We start from the raw sequence: 22,100 nt of genomic DNA, 5'->3' as shown, positions 1-22,100 counted from the left end.
GATTGAACCCAGAGGCACCCTACCACTGAGCCCCATCCCCAGCCCTTTTTATTGCTTATTTACAGACAGGGTCTCACTGAGTTGCTTAGGGCCTAAGTTGCTGAGACTGGCTTTGAATTCAACAATCCTCCTGCCTCAGCCTCCTAAGCCACTGGGATGACAGGTGTGCACCACCATGCCCGGCTGGCAATAATCCTACTTGAGGCTTCTGAGTCTCAATTTTCACCTCCATAAATGAAGAAGTTCTAGAGGAGAGAAGAGCTGTACACTGAGCATGGCATCCAGCAAACCTCTGAACACTGGCTCTTGTTGTTGCCAGTTCCACAGAACTGCTGAACGTCTTCCCCTTAACCAGAATGGCTGGAGCACCCGTTTAAGGATCCCAGAATATGACACCTTGCCTTCTTGTCATCCCTACGAAGACCAGACCCCCTCCCTGAGATCGCTGGTCCAAGATAAAGTCTCAGGGTAGAGACGTGCCAGGACTTCTTGATTAAGATGTTAGAAAAAAAGGGTGTCCCAGTCATTGTGTACTGGGAGTGCCCCCCCCCCCGCGCCCCACACATCCCCCTGGTGAAGGGGCAGATAGGTATGGAGCGCTCTCTGCAAGGCAGGGGGTGCTCTGAATGCTGAGCCTGTTTCCTTGTTCACTCCTGAGAACAACTCTGTTCCCAATGGAGAAACTGAGGCATGGAGAGCAGAGTGCCCATCTGTAGGCCGCAGCACACTTGGCTGTAAGGAGCGTGGAGATACCTGCCGTGTCAAAGAGCCAGGGTCGAGCTGCAAACACAGATTCAAAAAGCAGCAGCCCTTCAGAATGATTTTTCAAAACACTCCGCTGTTGCAAGTGGACAAATCAGAGCTATAAAAATAGCCACTTCTGGTCTGACAGAATTACTGTTTTCCTTCGTTCCACCCACCCCGCCACACTCTGCCTACCTGACACCCTTGAGGCTGATTAAGCCTCATTGTCATTTGTTCATGGAGGCAATCCTCTCCCCAGCAAACAGAAGAGCCTTTGTCCTGGAGGCCATCAGTCCCAGCCACAAAGTGGCTTATTGAAGTATAATTTCATTATGCAGAATCTGCTTCCAGTTTAGGTTTCCTCAGGCCAGCATGGCTGAGGTGGGAGAATTGGCTAATGGTAATAATGAAGTCCCCAAGACCCCTGGCATCTGTCATCGGGTTCTCAGTCGGAGAGGCGGGCTCACGTCTTTGCATGGGGCTCCTTATCTGAAGGTCTCTTCAGTCCCCTTCAGTTTGTTTTGACCGTGGTCAGTCCCCAGTGACCCGGGTGTAGATTATCTACACTAGGAACCGCAAAGCGGGGCTAACTCCAAAGGAGCCTTATTCAGCTAACAGAGAATGCAAATTCACCTTATTGGCAGGGAGACCGAGCCTTAGCCACTGTGCCTACAGAACAGCAGCTGGAGAAAAGTCCAGAGCTGCACGTTAGTCAGGTTATGTCCCCGTCGGGGAAGGAAAGCTGTGCTGGGGACATCAGAGCCGAACATTCACAGCTTTTGGACGGTTTGTGCTACTTGCCTCCCCCAGAAGGGAAAACTGATTGGAGAAAATGTATAGTTTAGGGACTTTCTCCTGAAGGCAGATGTTCCAAACCCTTCTGAACAATTCTGTGAACACGTGGCCCGCCTTCTGTCTGTCTGTCCACCGCGTGGTCAGGCTCCCACGGCTGTTCACATGCTTCGTCCATTCTGAAGTTTTCTTTGCCATGATTCCATCCAGTCTCCAACACTTTCCTAAAACACCAGCACCCCCTCCCAGCTGTCTCCAAGGGGAGCGTGGGGTACATAGAGCGCCAGCTGTGAGCTGGGAACATCTTTCTACTAGCTCATTGATCAATCTATCCTCAATTTCCTGGAACCCAACTGGTAGACAATTTATTATTCTTGGAATTTTTCATATATTCAAATTTTAGGAAAAGGATCCCGTTAACAAGAAATAAGATGCGGCAGAGATCGGCTTAGGACATTTATGAAGCCAACAAGGAGATAACCTGAACAAGGAGGAAAAAGCTCCGTTTCTAACTCCCTCTACACGGCCGCTGTCCACCATGATGCCAAAGACAGGCCTCAGCTGCACTGAGAAAACCCTGCTTACACTGTCTCTCCTCCAGCCGACGGAGATGCCGAAGGGAAAGAAGGCCAAGGGGAAGAAGGTGGCCCGGGCCCCCCGCCGTGGTCAAGAACCAGGAGGCCAAGAAGGTGGTGAACCCGCTCTTTGAGAAGAGGCTGAAGAACTTCGGCATCAGACAGGACATCCAGCCCCAAAGGGATCTTATCCGCTTTGTAAAATGGCCCCGCTACATCCGGCTGCAGCGGCAAAGGGCTATTCCTGCGATTAACTGGTTCACCCAGGCCTTGGACCCCCAACAGCCACCCAGCTGCTTCAGCTTGCCCACAAGGACAGACCCAAGACCAAGCAGGAAAAGAAGCAGAGGCTGTTGGCCTGGGCTGAGAAGAAGGCTGCTGGCAAAGGGGATGTCCCCACAAAGAGACCACACTGTGGGGCATGCCCTTGCTACTGCCTGACACAAGTTTATTGCCTTCAGCCCAAGACACTGGATGAAGGACAATTTATCACTTTTATGTACAGAAATGCAACAGTGTACGTTTACCCCAGTTTAGTGGCGAGTTCTGTCCTTCGAGCAGGGGTCAATACTGTCACCACCTTGGAGGAGAACAAGAAGGCTCAGTTGGTGGTGATTGCATAGGACGTGGATCCCATCGAGCTGGTTGTCTGCCTGCCTGTCCTGTGTCACAACATGGGAGTCCCTTACTACATCATCAAGGGGAAGGCTAGGCTGGGCCCTCTGGTTCACAGGAAGACGTGCACCACTGCTGCCTTCACACAGGTTAACTCGGACGACAAAGGAGCTCTGGCGAAGTTGGTGGAAGCTATCAGAACCAACTACAATGACAGATATGATGAGATCCGTCGCCACTGGGCAGGCAACGTCCTGGGTCCAAAACCTGTGGCTCGCATTGCCAAGCTGGAAAAGGCAGAGGCTAAGAACTTGCCACTAAACTGGGATAAACGTACACTGTTGCATTTCTGTACATAAAAGTAATAAATTGTCCTTCATCCAGTGTCACAGGCTGAAGGCAATAAACTTGTTTCAGGCAGTAGCAAGGGCATGCCCCATAGTGTGAGAGCTTTAGAAACTCATTGTGTAACTTGCATGAAAAGGCTTTATATAGCAGTAAAATGCTCAGAAATCAAGCCAGGGTTTTGCGATTGACCAGTCACTGCCTTATTTAAGGTAGCAATGAATATGAGTCTATAAAGCATTTATTTATACATGATCCAGTAAAATCAAGTCTCTTGAAATGACAAAAAAGAGAAGAAAACCCTACTTACTGGGAAAGTGGAGTGGACTAACAGAATTTAGAAATATGTCATTGCAGGTGGTGCACACCAGTAATCCCAGCAGCTTGGGAGGCTGAATGGACATTTTAAAAAGTACTATGTTTTCCATGTGCTGCCTAAAATTGCGTAGTCTCAGTGGTATCTGAAGAACTCTGCAGTGGGAATATCTGGTTCTCTTCATAGTTTGAAGCCTCTGAGGAACCCCCAGGTTAGGGCCCAGAGCAGTAAGGAGAGGACAGGAGTAAAGAGATGCAGGAGGCCCAGAGAGACCCAGAGGGTCATCCTGTTCTCGTGGGGATCCACTGAAGTGTCTGCCTGGGAGGGAGGAAGAGAGGGAGGCTGAACAAGATCAAAGGAGTTGGAGCCTTGGAACACACTCCCCTTGTTTGCTTAATAGGTCTGGATACCCATGTCTGGAGTCCCATTTCACCTTCCTGTGCCCTTCAGGATGCCCTTTATGCTGGGCACGAGTGGCTAACAGCCAGACATGATACTCGGGGGTTCCTGTACCCCAGTCCTTTCTCTAAAGGGGAATTTTTATTGTCTTTGACTTGTCTTTGCTCCAGTGTTGTTTCCTGGGTGTGTTGGGGTAGTTCAATCTGATTGCTTAGTCCACGCATGGCGGCTGGTGGGCATTTGTATCTGAGAGCCACAAGGTTCTGCTTGCTGCAGCTCAACAGGACTTTGTTAGCCTCCAATCAGGGGTGGGGAATATATTTTGCGGCTGTTAACAAGATGGATGGTTATATTGAGAGAGGAGTCTCTGGGTGTACAGGTAGGGGGCTTTAGAATAAGAAGTAAAATAAAATATAGAATACAACAAGATAGGAATTTGTAATTAAGGGAGAGGTGCCGAGTATCAAAGGATGTGCCCTTACCCATGACCTTGTAAAATGAGGCCAATATGCAAGGGAATTCTGAGGCACATTTGTGAAACTCTGTCCTGGCTCCACCTCCAACCCAGCCCCTAGCACCATCCTTCTGTGAATATTAACACCTACAACAGCAGGCTGCCTCTCTCCTCCTGGAGATGCCCACATACTCCCTGGAATGCATATTCCTTGCTTTACCCCGAAGGCATCTCTCTTGAGATTGTCCATTCTCCCTTGAAGGTGTATCGACTTCCTAAATAAACCTCCACGTCTTTGGCACGTGCTGAATTTCTTTTCCATCATGTGTGCCAGGAACCCGAGTCAAGCTTCCTCTTCTCTCCAGAAGCTCCTTGAACCCTTCTTTGGAGGTATCTCTTCTCCCATGACAAGATTCAGGGCTTCTTTCTACAGTACTTTCCCTTGGTGGCCATGTTTATTCTGTTTGGCTCAAGCCACCAAGATTAACCTGACTGGACAAGGGGTCAACATCTGACCAATGCATCTGAGAATTCGACCAATCGGATTCTCTCAGGAACGGACACTTGGACCAAGAAGCAGCAGGTGGTCATTGTTAGTTGTTTCAACTGAGGAGATAAAAACTCAAGGGCTAAGGGGTGGCCATCATCAGCTAAGAGAGGAGAGAAGAAGAAAGCAGAAGTCAAAAGGGAGAGGGGAAAATAAAGCAGACACAGAAGTCGAAGCAAAGGCAAGAGCCTGGGAAAATGGCCACTAATTCCTACTAGGTTTTCGGCTCCTGGGTCTTAGGACTCCTGCAAGGCTCACCTGTACTTCCTGCCCCACAGTTTCGTGAGCAATCCCCATATCCTTACAGCACATTCCATGTTTTTCTTTGAGCTCATTCAAGTGAGTCCCCAATACTTGGATGCAAAGGGTCTTGACTAATGAGGGAGACGTCAAAGGGCACAGGCAGCCAGGACAAGATGGCGAGTGAGAGGGTCTTCTGCTGAGGTCACCTTCCTGGTTGACAGAAGTGCTGGTGGACACGAGTGGGGGACCCAGTGAGACAGACCCTTCTGTACTTGTGCTCCTAAGCGGGGGGGAATCCATTAGAAAAACTAAAAGGGACATGTGGACAGAGGGGCACCAATCGATAATAGGGAAGAATGCATGGATGGGGAGGAGATAAGGACATTTCAGAGACCATAAAAAGAACAGGCCACAACTCCACCACTGGCACTGGAGTCCCTTCTCTTCTGAGAAGTCTGTCTCTGTCACTCTTGCAGTAACCTTGCTGCTGGCTTGCTATCTCTGTGTCCTGTTTTTTGATTCTTTGCTGAATGGAGACAATGAACCCAATACCATAGATGGTAACATTAAGACAATGAACAGTTAGACTCACTGCTAACAAAAATGAACCGAGTATTTACAAGAGAAAGATATACATGGCAACGCCTCCTTGTATTCTGCAAGGAAAACCTCAGGCATCCCACCCTCCGGGTGAGTTTGAGAGTCACTGCTCTAACTTGATGGAAGGAAGAAGCAGCCCTTCTGGAGGTCCCCCTCCCCCAAATACACCCGAGAAAAACAAGACAGCCGAAGTAAAAATAGTAGAAGATGTGCTGATCATGACGCTTGCTCTCCAGAAGAGTAAAAAATCCTACCTAAGGAAGTTTTGGTGATTAAGTAGAACTACCAAGGCCCCATCTCAGACCTACTGAATCAAGAATTTCAGTCAAATCACTTAGACAGTGATACGTTTTTAAAAGTTTCCTGGGAGATCTTGATGTGCATCCTTGTTAGAGTCACTTGATCCTAGCAAAAAGGGACATCTGAGGAGAGGAAGAAAGATCATGAGGGGCAAAGAATGGCAACCCCCTTGGTTCCTGGCTGGCATTGCCCTTTTGGTAGACTGAATTCCTCTCCAGCTCAAAAACACCATGTGTTCTGCCCATAGCAATGAGCCTCAAACATCCAAAAGGACTTCAATTCTGTGGGGTAGTCACATTTTTTTGAAGAGGTGGGGTAACACACAATCCTTTTTATTTTATTTTAAATGCTTTCACCAAAACGGATAAGTTAAAAACAAGTTTGGAACAAACACTTTTCTAGTTAAAACTTTAATTCTATAGAAATTTAATTCCTTGATAATGAAGCCCATCACGCCCGAGGTGGCAGACACGTGCCCCGGTGCCAAGGTGCATATACAATGTGGCTGAGCCCCACCTCCCAGAGTTGACTTGAGATGGGACATGACCTGGTTAAGACGCAGGAAAAGGAAGCGAGTAAGCCAGACCCATGCTCTGGTGTTTCCTCTCTCCGATGATAAGATATAGAATCAGCTCTACCACTAAGATAAGGCTCTTTGGACTCGCCTCGTCTGTGATAATTCAGCTGAGCAACAACGGTCCAGTTCTATGACCAGATCACTGGACTCTCTGGATACTGTCCAGAAACAGCTTTTTGGGGAGGTTAAATGAATGCCTGGTTCTCCTTCAGTGGTGACAAAGGCCAGCACCAGCTTCACAGTCAAAGAGCAGGGGAGGTGGTCTCTACTTTTAATCCTACAAATATTTACTAAGGGGCTATGCATGACAGGACTGGGTGAGGGGCCCATCAGTGCACAGAGGGGACAGGGACACACATGGAGCTGATGGCTCCCTGTAGACAAGACCTAAGAGGCCCCTTGGGGTCCTCACTCTTCTCCAGGCACTGAAAAAGTCAGAGCTGATATAATGAAAGAAAGAGGCCGGGGGTGGGTGGGAAATGGCTCCCACCAAATCCCATTAAAACAAATCCCCAATTCAGCAAGTTGAATATGCAGTCAACAAGCATTCCCCATACCAGGCGCTTATCTGCTCACAGGTTAAGCACATTCAAGACAATCCAAGTATCTAGAAAGATTTAGGACCACATTCCAGAAGTCCATGAATAAGCATTTGACATAAATCTCTGCCCACAGATGAAGAGACCTTAGAATCTTCTGGAAGGAGGGATGACAGGGATCCCATTTGATCAGATTCAAAGCCCAGGATGTCTTTTGGAAATGAACAGGAGACAGGGAATCCTCACAGGGAACCTCAAACAACCCCAGCTACCGTATGCGCTCACAGGGCCTCTTTGGCCTTCTGGAACATTTCTACCATGTCCTTCTAAGCTGGCTTGCTGGAGAGAGGACCAGGGAGCTGCAGAAAACAGTCTCAGAAGACTCCTCCACACTTCCTGCCTCACCCTACGTAGGGATGGAAAAGAGAAGTCAGGGCCATGGAAACAGGCAGTTTCTTTTTTTTTTTTTTTTAAACAAAAACAAAAACCCCTAAACTATCAAGGAAGAACAAACTCAGGTGACAATGGAACTGATTCCATCTTCGCTGACGATATTGTGAATTAATTTTCTTTATCAATGCCTGGAGAACAATAGCAACTTATGCCATGTATTCAGGGAACACTATGTTCAACTCAGTTTATTAATGACACAGTGGTCTAGAAAAAGTGTGGGCTTTGCAGCCACACGGACCCACTTCCCTGCTGGCTGTGGGGTGAGAAGCAAATTTTCTAAGTCTCAGTTTTCTCACCTGCAAAGTAGGGACATCATCGTCTACCATGGAGTGAGGTTGTGAGGGTCAACAGGGGTAACACACAGACCTCCACACTTAGTACAGGGCCTGGCTCAGCAGATTGAATTTCGTCATGGGGTCCCCATTTGGGGTGTCTGCCCTGTGCCCAGAGGAGACTTGGTACTTAATGGAAAGAGGATGCCTAATGAAGAGGATGCTGTTTAATCTCCCGCCACTCTTTCTAAGTATTGTGATGCTTCTTAAAAGGCAAGGAAATGAAAAAGACTCAAGTTTGAAAAGTCTGTTTTCAGACCCACCCACTGCATGGCTGGCTTGTGAGTTTCCCACTAGTTCAAAATGCTGCCTCTGATTATCAAGAATACAACTAACAATAAATGTTGGCAAGGTGGTGGGGATAAGGCTCGCTTATACATTGCTGGTGGGACTGCAAACTGGTGCATACACTCTGGAAAGCAGGATGGAGATTCCTCAAAAAAACCTTCATTTGATCCAGTTGTCCCAGTCCTAGGTTTATACTCAAAGCCCTTAAAATCAGCATACTACGGGGACACAGCCACATCAATGTTTACAGCAGCTCAATTCACAACAACTAAGCTATGGAACCAACCTAGGTGCCCTTCAACAGATGAATGGATAAAGAAAATGTGGTGTAGATTCACACTGGAATATTACTCAGCCTTAAAGAACAATGAAATTATGGCATTTGCAGGTGAATGGATGAAACTGGAGAATATTATGCTAAGTGAAAGAATGTTTTCTCTGATACGTGGATGCTGACTCACAAACAAGGGAAGGTAAAGAGGGGAAGAATAGAAGTTCACTGGACTAGACAAAGGGGAATGAAGGGAAAGGAGGGGAATGGGAATAGGAAGGACAGGGGAATGAACTGGACATCACTTTCCTGTGTTCATATATGAATACATGACCAGGATACAACCACAAGAATGGCAAGTTATACTCCATGTACGGATGATATGTCAAAATACACTCCACTGTCACATATATCTAAAAAGAACAAATAAAAATTTTAAAAAACCACCAAGAACTAAAATGCTGCCTCTGACCTCTGTCCTCCATGATTCCTTATCAACTGCCCACAAACATCAGTAGTGTTCTTTTTAGTTGTGCCTTCTCTGCAGATGTATTTAGTAAACCTCATTTATGCATTAAAAACTCTCTCCTCCCTTCATTTAATGTATGTTGTTGGAAAGCCGAGCCTGGGACAGTTGAGGTTTCCAGTGCCACCCCCCCCCCCGCCAGCCCCCACCAACCACATGGAGGTATGCAGGAGGCGACATTAAATGTGTTATGCCAGGTTCACGTTCACAAAAAGCATCTTCAACAATGCAGCTTTCCTTCCCAAAATGAAATTGATTTTACCCCTATGACGAAACTCTTGGAAATGTTCAAGTACGTACATAATGTAATTCTTAAAATACCTCCACTGTTTTCTACCTGACTTCCTCTTCTCCCCCACTATCGTAGGTAACTCCATGACCCTCTCCTTAGCCCCTTTCCCCAATTCTCAGTCATTAATCACCTGTAATCTATCTATCCCGACAAGAACAGGGTTTTACAACATCTACACCCTTTACGGTCCCTTTAACCCTCATCAATAATGGGACACGGTCCAGTCATTCCAGCCAGCGGGGCTGGCATCTCGAGTGCTCTACATTCCTGGTTAAGAGCAGTCTTCCCCAGACATTGGCGTGCTGCTGTCCAAGATCAACATGGACAGCATCCAACGAGACCTCAGAGATGCTACATTTCTTTTCCTCTGCTGTGTCAACAGCTTACAGTACAGAACTTGATTGATGCATTTTTAATTACTGTACCGAGTTTCCTCTGAACTCATTGCTTTTCACCATTTCCAGTCAGTGGGTCTTAATTTCCCATAGGAAAACTAGCCTGCCCCAGAGTTCATGCTTTTCTGCTTGATTCTCATTAATGAACTGTCCTAAGTAGACAAATCTCTTTTGCCTACTGATTTGGGATGGCCAGAGGGAAATCAACAAGAGTAAAAGTAAACTCTCCGTGCACCCTAACTCGAAACTCGATTGCCCCATGGTCAAGCTGAAGCACCAATAGATAAATAAAGAAAGAAAAAAGAAAAAAATGAATATCACATAGCATCACTGAGGAGGGGTCCTACTCTGCAACTCTTTGGAGTTTTTGATAAAAAGCCAGGTGATAAGACTGCTTGGTTTCTTCTCAAAGGAAGAAAGAACCTCAGTACTTAAAGCAGGGAACAGGAAAGAACAGTGATGAGTGGCAGGTGGCATGAGGCCCTAAGGGAGCAGCCTCAGTTCCTGCTCAGTGAATGGTGGCCTCGTAGGAACATGGGCCTGGCAGGGCCAGAGTTTCCATTTTCTCAAGAAAAATCAGAAATCTAGATTTTGACTGGGACATCTGATTTTTTAATATTTGACAACTAATTTAACTTTTCTTAAACACTGAGGTCCACAGCAGTGTGAGGGGGCTGGCTGACAAACCCCTGAGGCTGATTGTGACATTTACTTTGCTGTCTGTCTTCAGTGACTTGACATCTGAAAATATGTACACCCCAGGAATGGGCAAATATTATGAATTAGGACTTCTGTTGTTTTTTTTTAAACTAGTTGTTAAAAATTTATCAACTTATCACCATCTGCCACCAAATAATGAAGCCACCTTTCATCCAAAGCCTGTGGGTTGCAATTTCTAATTTAAACATCAAATGAAATGTAGAACTAAATGACTATGAAGTAGCATATATCCCCAAATCAGAGTCACAACAGAGGGTACTCGTGATACTGGAATAACAGGGTAGGTGTGGGCTAGGGTCAAGGGTCACCATCGCGAGCCGAACACATGGGGTGAAAGAGCAAAGGAGACCATGAACAATGCCCCCTGCACTAGGTGGAGTGCGTGTCCATCCCTGCCTGTGAGCCACCATGCCTGCGATTCCAGCCATTGTGGAGTCTGAGGCAGGAGGATCGCAAGTTTAAGGCTAGCCTCAGAAATCAGCAAGGTCCTGTCTCAAGATCTTAAAAAGTTTGAAAAGGGATTGGGGATGAAGCTAAGAGGTACAGCAGCTCTGGGATCAATCCCAGCATAGGCAAGAAAGAAAGAAAAACAGAGGGCATTTCTAAATGGTGTCTCTTCTCCACTGCCCCGAGGGAGAGTGACCCTCAAGACACAGCAGCATCTTCTGAATACTCAGGGAAGGAGGAGGTTGATTGAGCAACAGGAGCGTTTCCATCCACAGGCAGGAGGATCAACGCCCTCACGAGCCCCACACGGGCAGCTGCACAGAGTGGGTTCCCTTTTCCTCTTTATTCAAAATCCGCCCTAGTCCAGTTCTCAATTCCTGTTTTTGGTTATAAGGAGCCTTTGACAGTCAAGAAGCCCTAAGGGTCACTTTTTATTGTTTTTTTTTTTTAATGAATGAATTTAAGTGTGTAGGATTGTAGAAGCAGCCATATTAAAAGCACAGTTCTTCAACGATGGGGCAAACGTGTTACAGTTTGGATGTGAGGTGCCCCCCCACCCCCCGAAAGCTCATGTGTGAAACAACGCAAGAAGCTTCACAGGAGAAATGATTGGGTTCTAAGACTCTTAACCCAATCAGTGAATCAGTCCCCTGATGGGATTAACTGAGTGGTGGCTGGGTGGGAGGGTGTGGCTGGAGGAGCTGGGGATTAGGGCGAGGCTGTGGATATATATTTGTATGTGGCCAGTGGAGTCTCTCTCTGCTTTCTGATCATCATGTGAGCTGCTTCCCTCTGCCACACTCTCCAGCTATGATGTCCAGCCTGACCTCAAGCCCCCAGGAATGGAGCCGGCCTTCTGTGGACTAAGACCTCTGAAATAATCTTTCCTCCTCCACAACTGTTCTGGTTGGATTCTTTTAGTCACAGTGAGATAGCTGACTAAAACAGTGTGATATACAACATGTGTTTCATTGTTAAATCATGAAGCAGCAAGATCTTTCGGTCTAAGGCTCCATGATTCCGAAGCTGTGATGGATGAGGAGGTACCTTCCACAACTGTGAAGTGAGGGGAACAGATCTGTGATTTCCACAGGTGACAAAGCTTCAGGCATCACCCCTTCTGCATCTAGATTAGAAACATGGGGTTACTTTCCCACCCAAGTTCCATTCATGGCCTCTGTTAAGAACTGTCATCAGTGGGACAAGTCCCATGTGTTAGGGACTTAGTAAATTCCAATGAAACCCAACTAAACCTTGTGTTTGACATGAGGTGGGTGCTAGGTGGGTGTGGTCCTAAGGAGTCACAAGGGAGAAACAGCACCCAGACATCTTTCTGTTGCAGCCTGATCCATCAGTGACATCAAATATAAACACGTGGGTGGCAAAAATAAATACAGAACAAGGGTCATGGTTTTATTTTCATTTTCACTAGAATTTTGATCATCTCAGGGATTGGCCCCTTCGTGCCTGCCATTCAAGTCAGGGCTGAACACATTTAAATCAAAGTTCTACTGCTTACTTTGTAACTTCCGGTAAGCTATTTTCCCCCGCAAGAAAGATACTTAGCCACTGTGTTTTCAGATTTCTCTCTCACAGAATAAGGAAAATAATAGTCCTGTGGCACAGAATGACAGACTGTCTGTAGAGTGCTTAGAAAAGTACCAGGGGAGAAGAAGAAGAAGAAGAAGATTCTTGCAAATTGGCCAAAAGACTATTTAAGTTCAAAAATTCTCAAAACTTTGCAGTTGCTATACATATTTACAATTTAAAATTAAAAGTATGCTCTACAGAGCTGTTGTACTAGCAAATAATTAGAAACAACCTACATGGCCCACGATGGGGGGAATAGCTAAGTTACTGAATATCTGTGCTGTGGCTATGTATCCTGGGCAACCTCAGAAAGATGCAAGAACTACAGATGAACACTTCTCTACCCATTCCATAGGTCTAAAAATCATCCTGATGCCAAACCAAGAAAAAGGCATCACAAAAAAATAGATGACTATCTCTTTTGCATACAGATGCAAAAATCCTCTATCATATATTAGCAAACTGAATGCAAAATTGTATAAAAAAAGATTACATATCATGACCAAGTGGCATTTATTCTAGGACTCCAAGATTGACTTGATATGTAAAAATTAATGATATACACTATTAATAGCATAAAGGACATAATCACAAGATTATCTCAATAGATACACAATAATTTGGCAAAACCCCTTTGTGATTTAACACACCTAACCAGCTAGGACTTCAAGAGACCTTCCCCAACCTGATAAAGACTGTCTACAAAACTAGTACCATACTCAAAGGTGAAAAACTAAAACTAACATTTTCCCCCTAAGGAATAAACTTAGACGTCCATTCTCACCACTTCCATTCAACACTGTATTGAAAACCCCAGCCAGGAATGAAATAAAAGACATAAATTTTCCAGACTTCAAAGGAAGAATTAAAACTCTCTCTATTCATAAATTCTGTGATCCTATATGGGAAAAATCTCCTAGAATCCACAAAAACATGACAAGAACTAATATATGAACAGCAAGACCACAGGATTCGAGATCAACATACAAAAGTCAATTCTGTTTATACACTGGTAATAAAAAAACTAAAGTAAAATTAAGAAAACAATTTCATTCACAATGGCATTGAAAAGAATAAGAGGAAATTAACCAAACAGGTGCAAAACTTACACTCTGAAGATTACAAAACATTGTTGAAAAAAATGAAAAGATCTAAATAAATGGAAATACATCTCATGTTCCTAGATTAGAAGACTAAAAAAGCAGTAATATTTCCAAATTGATTTAATGCCAAGCCTTCTTTGCAGAAATGAACAAAACAATCTTAAAATTCACAAGGAGGTTTAAGGAACCCAGAATAGCCAAAACAGTCTTGAAAAAGAAGAACAACGCTGGACGACTCATACTTCCTGATTTCAAAATTTATTATAAAAGCTACAACAATCAAGGTACTGGCATAAAGACAGACATCCAGATCAAGAGAAATGAAAATTCAAAAAACAACCTTCGCATTCATGGTCAACTGATTTTTTGACAGGGATGCCAAAATAATTCACTCTGGCTGGTGGAGGGGATAGTCTTTCCAACATACGGTGCTGAGACACCCGGAGATCCACTGTGAGGGTGAAGCTGGTCCCAGACCTCACACCATATACAAACTAACTCAAAACAGACCAACATCCTAAATGCAAGCACAAAGCTACCCAACTCTTAGAAGAAAATAGGTATAAATCTTTGTGACCTTGAATTAGACAATGGTTTCTTGGATGACACCAGAAACATAAGCATCAAAAGATAAATAGATACACTGTACATCAGCAAAATTTATGAGTTCTGTGCTTCAAAGGAGACTCAGAAGTAAGCAAAAAGAGGAGGAGAAAAACAGAAGAGGGGAAATAGTTGCAAATATGTATCTGAAAAGGGATTTGAATATAAATCATAATAAGCACTTTGATGATTTAATAATAAGAGGACAAATATCTCAATTTTTAAAATGAGCAAAGGATCTGAATAGGCATTTCTTTCAAGAAGTTATTCAAAATACTAATAAGTAATATGGAAGATACTTAAGATCATTTGTCATGGGCTGGGTTGTGGCTCAGTGGTAGAGGACTTGCCTCACATGTATGAGCCACTGGGTTCCATCCTCAGCACCACATAAAAATAAATAAAATAAAGGCATTGCATCCATTTACAACTAAAAATATATTTTTTAAAAAAAGATCATTTATCATTAGGGAATGCAAATCAAAATCACAATGTGATACCATTTTAATCTACGAGGCCAGTTATTAAGATAATGAAAGCGTTGGTGAGGATGTGGAGAAATAGGGACCCCTCCACATCTTGGTGAGATATAAAATGGTTCAGCCACTTTGGAAAATAATCTGGCACTTCTTCCCAAGGTAAAGATTAGAGTTAAAATGTGACCTGTCAACTCTAAGCCCAGGTATACACCCAAGAGAAATGCAGACATATCCACACACAAACTTGGACACCTACTTATTCAACTTTGCACATTATTCATAAAAGTTAAAAGGAGAAACAACCTAAACACCTGACAACTGATTAATAAATACAACTTGGTACATGTAATAGAATATACCAATAAAAAGGGATGAACATATAACACAGAGGTCTTAAAGAGCATCATGCAAAGTGAAAGATAACCGTCACCAAAAGTCACATATAGTGTGATTCCATTTATATGAAACATCCAGAATTGTGAAATCTGTGGAGACAGAAAGCAGAAGCTGGAGGAGATGGGGGTCATTGCCTCGGGGTATGCAGTTTTGTTTTGTTTTGTTTTATTTTGAATGCTGAAATGGCCTAAAATTGATTGTGCTGATGGTTGCCAAAGCCTGTGAATATACTAGAACCTGTCTAATTTTATGCTTTAAATAGATGTGGTCTGTGAACCGTGTCTCAATAAAGGCATTTACAAAGGAATGGGAAGGAGCCGGCTTGGTGGCACACACCTGTAATCCCAGTGGTTCCAGAGGCTGAGGCAGGAGGATCATGAGTTCTAAAATTAGCCTCAGCAACTTAGTCAGGCCCTAAGCAACTTGGTGAGATTCTGTCTGTAAACACACACACACACACACATATATATATATATATATATATATATATATATATATATATATATGTACATAAAAGCCATCTTGTAGTTAATAATGCAAGCTTAACTTGGGTGGAGGTGGGGAGGGGCCAAGTACACACATAAAAATCACGTTTCTGAATCTTGGTTTTGGCCTGAAACTTCTTATTGGTAGAAATCCCATGTACTTTCACTTTCTAGAAGCTGGATGTGGCTTATCCCTCTCTCAGTCCTCCAGAGCCCACCCAGTTGCCCTTCGCTCAAGGTGAATGACAGGCCACGGAGAGGAGAGGACTGAGGGCTGGCCATTATGGCAGATTCTTGTACTGTGGCCCCCTTCAGGGGATCTGTCCCACCCCTGGGACATTTGGCAATGCATGGAGACATGTGGAGTGTCACCACCAGTACACCTTTGGGTGGGGCCAGGATGCTGCTACATCCTACCAGGCAGGGCCAAGGGACCACCACAGCTTATCAGGCCCCAAACCTCAGCAGCACCCAGGAGGAGAACCCTGCTCCAGGCCCTCCTGCCTGGAGGGAAGTAGTTGTGGGCAGGTGAAGTTCAGATTCACCTTCTCTCCTAGCCCTTGGGCATCCAAAACAGAAAATTCTAGTCAGTCTGGGAAGGAGAACAGGGACTTCCTAGAGGACAGGAAGCCCTGGAGCTGGGGATACAAAGAAGAAAGAGAGAAGACAGTGAATATCCTGAGAACCGGTCATTGCTGGCCCCAACCTCGTCTGGGACATAGACTTACTTTTCTCCAGCTGTTCAGCATATCTCTTTATGTAGCTTTCACTACGGGGTGACCTGATATTTTGGAAAGACACTGAATCTTCTCATGATGTGGTGGCTTGGGAAGCAACGTAGTGGCCTATTTCCTGCCGAAACAGAATATCTGGAGAAGAAGTTGTCAAAAGCTAGGTCACAGGCCTCACTCAGGGAAATGCCAAGTGGAGCCCCAAACCAGGGTCTCAGATTCTGTTGGAAGTGGGGGTAGCTTATGGGAAACAGGCCCATAAGTTGAAAGATAAATGAGCAAAATAGAATGAAGGAAATCTACTCTAAGAAATAAAAGACAGATCAGAATCATCAAGAATTGTTGCAACCTCGGCCACAGCAATGTTTATAGCAGCTCAATTCACAATAGCTACGCTGTGGAACCAACCTAAGTGCCCTTCAACAGACGAATAGATAAAGAAAATGTGATATATATCCACAATGGAATATTGCCCAGCCATAGAAAAGAATGAAATTATGGCATTTGCTGGTAAATGGGTGGAATTGGAGACTGTCATGCTAAGTGAAATAAACCAGTCCCAACCAACAAAAGGCTAATGTTCTCTCTGATATGGGATTCTAGCACACAATAAGGGAGAGGGGAAGAAGAGAAGTTCACTGAGTTAGACAAAGGGGAATGAAGGGAAGGGAGGAGGATGGGAATAGGAAGGACAGTAGAACGAATCAGACATACCTTTCCTATGCTCATATATGAATACATGACCAGGGTAACTGCACATCATGTTCAACCACAAGATGGGAAGTTGTACTCCATGTACGTATGATATGTCACAATACACTCCAACGCTGGGCATGGTGGTGCATGCCTATAATCCTAGCTGCTCAGGAGGCTGAGGCAGGAGGATTGAGAGTTCAAAGACAGCCTCAGCAAAAGCAAGGGAGGCACTAAACAACTCAGTGTGACCCTGTCTCTAAATAAAATACAAAACAGGGCTGGGGGTGTAGCACAGTGATTGAGTGTCCCTGAGTTCAATCGCCGGTACTGCCCCCCGCCAAAATAAAACACCAAAAACACTCTGCGGCCATGTACAACTGTAAAGAACAAATAAAAATGTTAAAAAAAAAAAAAAAGAAAGAAAGAACTGTTGCACCATAGTAAATAGCAGCAGGAGAGGAGCAAAGAGGAACTCGTCCCTGACACGGAGCAGGCTCTTAATAAACCCTGCTGAAACCCACGGAGTCAACAGGCAGTGATCAGAAGGGAGAGGAAAGAGGAGGCTGGGAGAGAAATGGAGGATCAAAGCCCAAAGAGAGAATTAAGCCAATCAATGAAGAAAAAAAATCCAGTAGACTTTAAAAAACAGGAATAACCAATTATTGAGACTAATTTGGGGACACAGTGCAGGGATCGTCTAAATTATCATTAAGAAAATATCGGAAGAGAAGTTGGGATGCAGCTAGCGTGTGTGAGGCTCTGGGTCCTATCCCTAGTATCACAAGAAAAAGGAAGAAAACGCCTGAAAACCCTGCCTGGACTGAAGAAGGAAGTGAGCGCATCAGCTGCTTTTTTTTTTTCTTCAGTATACATTTTATTTATTTATTTTTAATATTTAATTGATTTTACTTTTTAAATACATGACAGTGGACTGCATTATAATTATCTTATTACACATATATACCACAATTTTTCATATCTCTGTTTGTACATAAAGTATGAAGATACCAATTCATGTCTCCATACATGCACTTTGGATAAGGGTGTCCATCACATTCCACCATCCTTGCTAATCCCCTCACTCTTCCCTTCCCCTCCCACCCCTCTTCCCTATCTAGAATTCGTCTATTCCTCCCATGCTCCCCCTCTCTGCCCGACTATGAATCAGCCTCCTTATATCAGAGAAAACATTCAGCATTTGTTTTTTTGGGGATTGGCTAACTTCATTTAGCATGATCTTCTCCAACACCATCCATTTACCTGCAAATGCTATGATTTTATTCTCTTTTATTGCCTAGCAATATTCCATTGTGTATATATGCCACTTTTTAAAATCCATTCATCTACTGAGTGGCTCCACAGTTCAGCTATTGTGAATTGTGCTGCTATAAACATTGATGTGGCTGTGTCCCTGTAGTATGCTGTTTTTAAGTCCTTATAGAACACCTTCCCCAAAATCCCAGCAGGAAGGCTCCCACAGCCCCCACCCACAGGTGCAGTCAGTCACCTAAACCACTCAGTTGCAGTAGCACCCTTCCCTTCTGCCTCCATAAATGGCCCTGACCGTGTTCACAATGGCAACAGCTCTCCTGCACATGGAGGACAGGAGGGACAAGGTGACACAGTTCAGCCCAGTGAGAGCCAAGTGGGAGTTGAGACTTCCAGGAAAGCCGTCTTCAAGGGCCCAGCTGGGTGACACACGCCCTTTGCCTCTTCCTTCCTGTCTTGATGGTGGCCCCAATTCCTGGAGCTACGTTGTGAGCACAGGGGAGAGACCTACCTTCTGAGCCTGCCACTGCAGAAAGACAGAAGGGCTGGGATGCTGGTGGCCTTGAGGGACTGTTGTGTGGCCCTGGACTGTGGGCCTCAGCCCATGTCTACCCTCTAAGCTGTTGTTTTTGTTTTTGTTTTGTTTTGGGGGTTGTCTTGCTACAATCAGCCCAATGCAACCTGCCACTGATAAGTTTGTCACTTTCTTTTCCTCGTTATTACTGAGACAAAGAAACTGTACGTAGGTGACAAAAATGAGCAACACTACTGAAGGCCTCAGTGCCCTCCAGGTGGCTGCGGGCTGAGGCCTGGCACAGAGCTCGGGGAAGCAGGGAGCCACGTGGCTCTTGCCTCCCCTTTTCTCCCACTCCACTTGTTAAATGGGGCGTCGCTTTCAGACCACATAGGAAAAGTCAGTTTCCTGAGGATTGACTTTCTTTACTTTCTGATTGAAAGCAAAGCTTGAGAAAAATCTGTGTTAAGTAAAAAAATCAACCAAAGCCTCAAGGTCCAAAGGTGTGAGAAATAAAGGTGGAGAAATTGGAAAAGTCTTCCAGAACCCGGAAGAAAAAGGGCAGCTCTTCCTTATCACCTACGATGATACCTGGGGGTGAGACCATCGTTTCCGCAGAAGATGTAACAAGGGTCTGGAAGGCAGGAGGTGGGAGGGAGGAATGGCATGACCTCAAAGACAAAAGGTTCACTATCATCCAGGAAGGGCAGCTCGGTTTTATTTAGGAACATGAAAAACAGTGGTAGCAATGATTTTTATCCTCAGGTAGTTTAGAAAAGATTTCCTTCTAATCACACTTAGAATGTCAAAAAGAATACCTAAAGCTCACAATCGAAATAGAACAGTGCAAAGAAAAACAGATGAGGCAAAGAAGAAGGAGATATAAATGGCACCAAATAATAAATGCACCAATCTCTGCTACAAAGAGAACTGTCCAAAGGCGTTAACAAATAAAAATATGAAAATGAGGCAAGTGGTGGCTTCGAAAATCACTAAAGATGATAACTAAAGAGAGGGTCCAAGAGGGAACGAGGATCTGCTAACACAATGCACAAAGTTGAATAATATCTGTGCTTAAACACAGAAAGTATGAAGAGTGACACTGATTGGCAAGGTGACACTAATAAGATAATAAAAAGTTATTAACAATCAAAGTTTTTTGCCCGTGCTAAAAGCAATGATCCTGAATTCATACGCCACGAAACACGGGGGACATGTTATTTTGCATTTGTTTACTAGGTCTGCAGTGCGGCTGGGAATGATGTTCCCTCCAGCCCCCCCGATTCTGTAACACAAGAGGAAACTCAGCTGAAATAGATACAGGCACAGGATACAAAGAAAACACTCGAGAAATGAACAAGGGAACCAGGAAACCGGCACACTGGCAAATCATTATGGGATAATTTTAGCAATAAATCCAAGCATAATTATATAGCCAACCTCACAGAACCCTTTGAAATGCAGCCTCTTGGAATAACATTTGAGAAGAGTCAGAGCTAAACAGAGAATGGTGAGAATATTTGTCTTAGCCATGCAGGGGACCGGGATTTATGAAAAATTAGTCAGATGAGGGTATTTTACGTTCCAAAAAGAGTTCAAGTCAATAAAGATCCGTTGTTTGAGTCAGCTTTTTTCACTGCTGGGACCAAAAGACCTGACAAGAACAATTACGAGAGCAAGAGTTTATCTGGGGCTCACAGTTTCAGGGATCTCAGTCCATGGGTGACTGACTCCATTCTCTGGGTCCAAGATGAGGCAGAACATCATGGCGGAAGAGTGTGGTGAAAGAAAGCAGGTCAGGACAGAGCACTAGGAAGCAGAGAGAGAGCACAGCCCAGTGACCCGCCTCCTCCAGCCACACCCTAGCAGCCTATGGTTATCCCCCAGTTAATCACTATCAGGGGATCAATGCACTGATTACACTAAAACTCTTTCAACCCATTCAGTTTAACCTCGAAACATTCTTGCATCGTCTCACCCATGAGTTTTGAGGGATAAATGAGGATAAAGAAGGGCAGGGTAGAGAATGCCCTTAAAGTACCTCAGAGAACCTCCCTGGGTTCCTGGGGACAGAGTTTGAAAACCACTGCCCTGGATGATCAGTAGGATGGATGCCACAAGAAGAGCCAAGACAGAGAACCTTGGTGCCAACTGCCGAGAGCTAACAGGCAAAGCCGGAAGTGACTCTGGGGTCCTACATGTCTCAACATGGAGGTGAGGGTCTCGGGGCAGGTAACCAGAGTCGTCATGGAGATGGGAGGGAGGCTGCAACTTCGAGAGGACCAGGAAACCTGACAAGGGGAAGGGGCACGTCTCTGTCCACTTGGTCTCCTGGGAGGGAGGTGGGCCTTCCTCCAACCTGGCCCCTGGAAACGCAGACCTTACGAGATCTCCAATGTCCGCAGGAGGCTGCTAGCCACAGGGTCTCTGCGTGCTCACTCTGGCAGCGCACCTAAGGACCACGACTGAGGAGAGGGGTTGTGGCGTGTTTAACTGGTGATTCTTCCACATTGAGGACATAAAGGAAGAGGAGGAGGGCATGAAGGTTCCGTGTCAGCTCAGAGGGGAGGCCCACACTCCTTCCGGCTCGGCAACTGCAGAGGATGCCCAGCAACTCTCTGAGCCCCAGAACCCCTGCCGAGCAGGAGGCTGATCCTGGTCCCTACCCTCTGGGCTTCGTGTAGGATGTATCCTGGATTCAGCCCTCATCGAGCATTTGAGGAGTTTCATAAAATTTACTCTACACAATAAAAAAAAAAAAATCACACATATTGTCCATGTCTCACTTCTTGAGGACAGTTCAGCTCTTCTACATTAATATAAACTTGAAAGTCTTGGGAGAATATACAGGAAATAAAGTAAAAGGAAAGAAGAATGAAATAGCATGAACTTAAGGATGACTACACATGTGTATTCTTTGGAGGAGTTAAGAAAAAAACAACTGTCCCTGTTCCTTTAGGAGGTAAGTGGGTGCATGAGGAAATGGGTACGTATGTGAACTGTGAAATCAAGAGGCAATGACAGAGCAAGCAGACTTGGGGTGCCCTGTGCTTTTCACCCCACAGGCAAGAAGGCTCAGAGCTCACAGGTGACCTAAGCTTCAACCAGGGCCCCAGGCTCCCTGGATTTGTCTGGTCAACCCAGTGTTGCTCTGAAGTTAGAATATGACGCCTCCAGGGCTCAGGCCCCACTACTCCCTAATGCCCTACACCTGGATTGCACTCATTTCCCTTCATGGTCAGACCCTGGGGTTCGCTGACCATGCAGTTTCCTTCCAGGGAGATGTGCTCAGTAAGAGATGCAGGCGATTGGTCAAACATTGGGAACCATAAACCCTGGGCAGTTGACTAGGCTTCTCCAGAGGCTCCCTGGCCAGAGAAAGGCATGGTGGGCGTGGAAAGGTGCAGCATTTCAGAACAGTGTTGAAATGCCGGGCGTGTCAGGTAAATGCAGCCGCAGGAGGC

General features: G+C 45.1%; 1 protein-coding gene and 1 pseudogene across 1 annotated transcript in view; one reads left to right on the top strand and one right to left on the bottom strand.

Annotated features, from left to right (window-relative positions):
- Kcnk13 (potassium two pore domain channel subfamily K member 13) overlaps nucleotides 1–22,100 on the bottom strand; it is an 85,452-nt gene that overhangs the window by 55,423 nt on the left and 7,929 nt on the right. The gene's annotated exons all lie outside the window — the stretch shown is intronic.
- Nucleotides 2,130–3,153, top strand: LOC144377916 (large ribosomal subunit protein eL8 pseudogene; annotated as a pseudogene).

The sequence above is a fragment of the Ictidomys tridecemlineatus genome, chromosome 5 (genome assembly GCF_052094955.1).
Source record: "Ictidomys tridecemlineatus isolate mIctTri1 chromosome 5, mIctTri1.hap1, whole genome shotgun sequence".
Classification (NCBI taxonomy): Eukaryota; Metazoa; Chordata; class Mammalia; order Rodentia; family Sciuridae; genus Ictidomys; species Ictidomys tridecemlineatus.
Note: the sequence above shows the minus strand (reverse complement) of the source record. Positions and strands in the feature narration are given on the sequence as shown.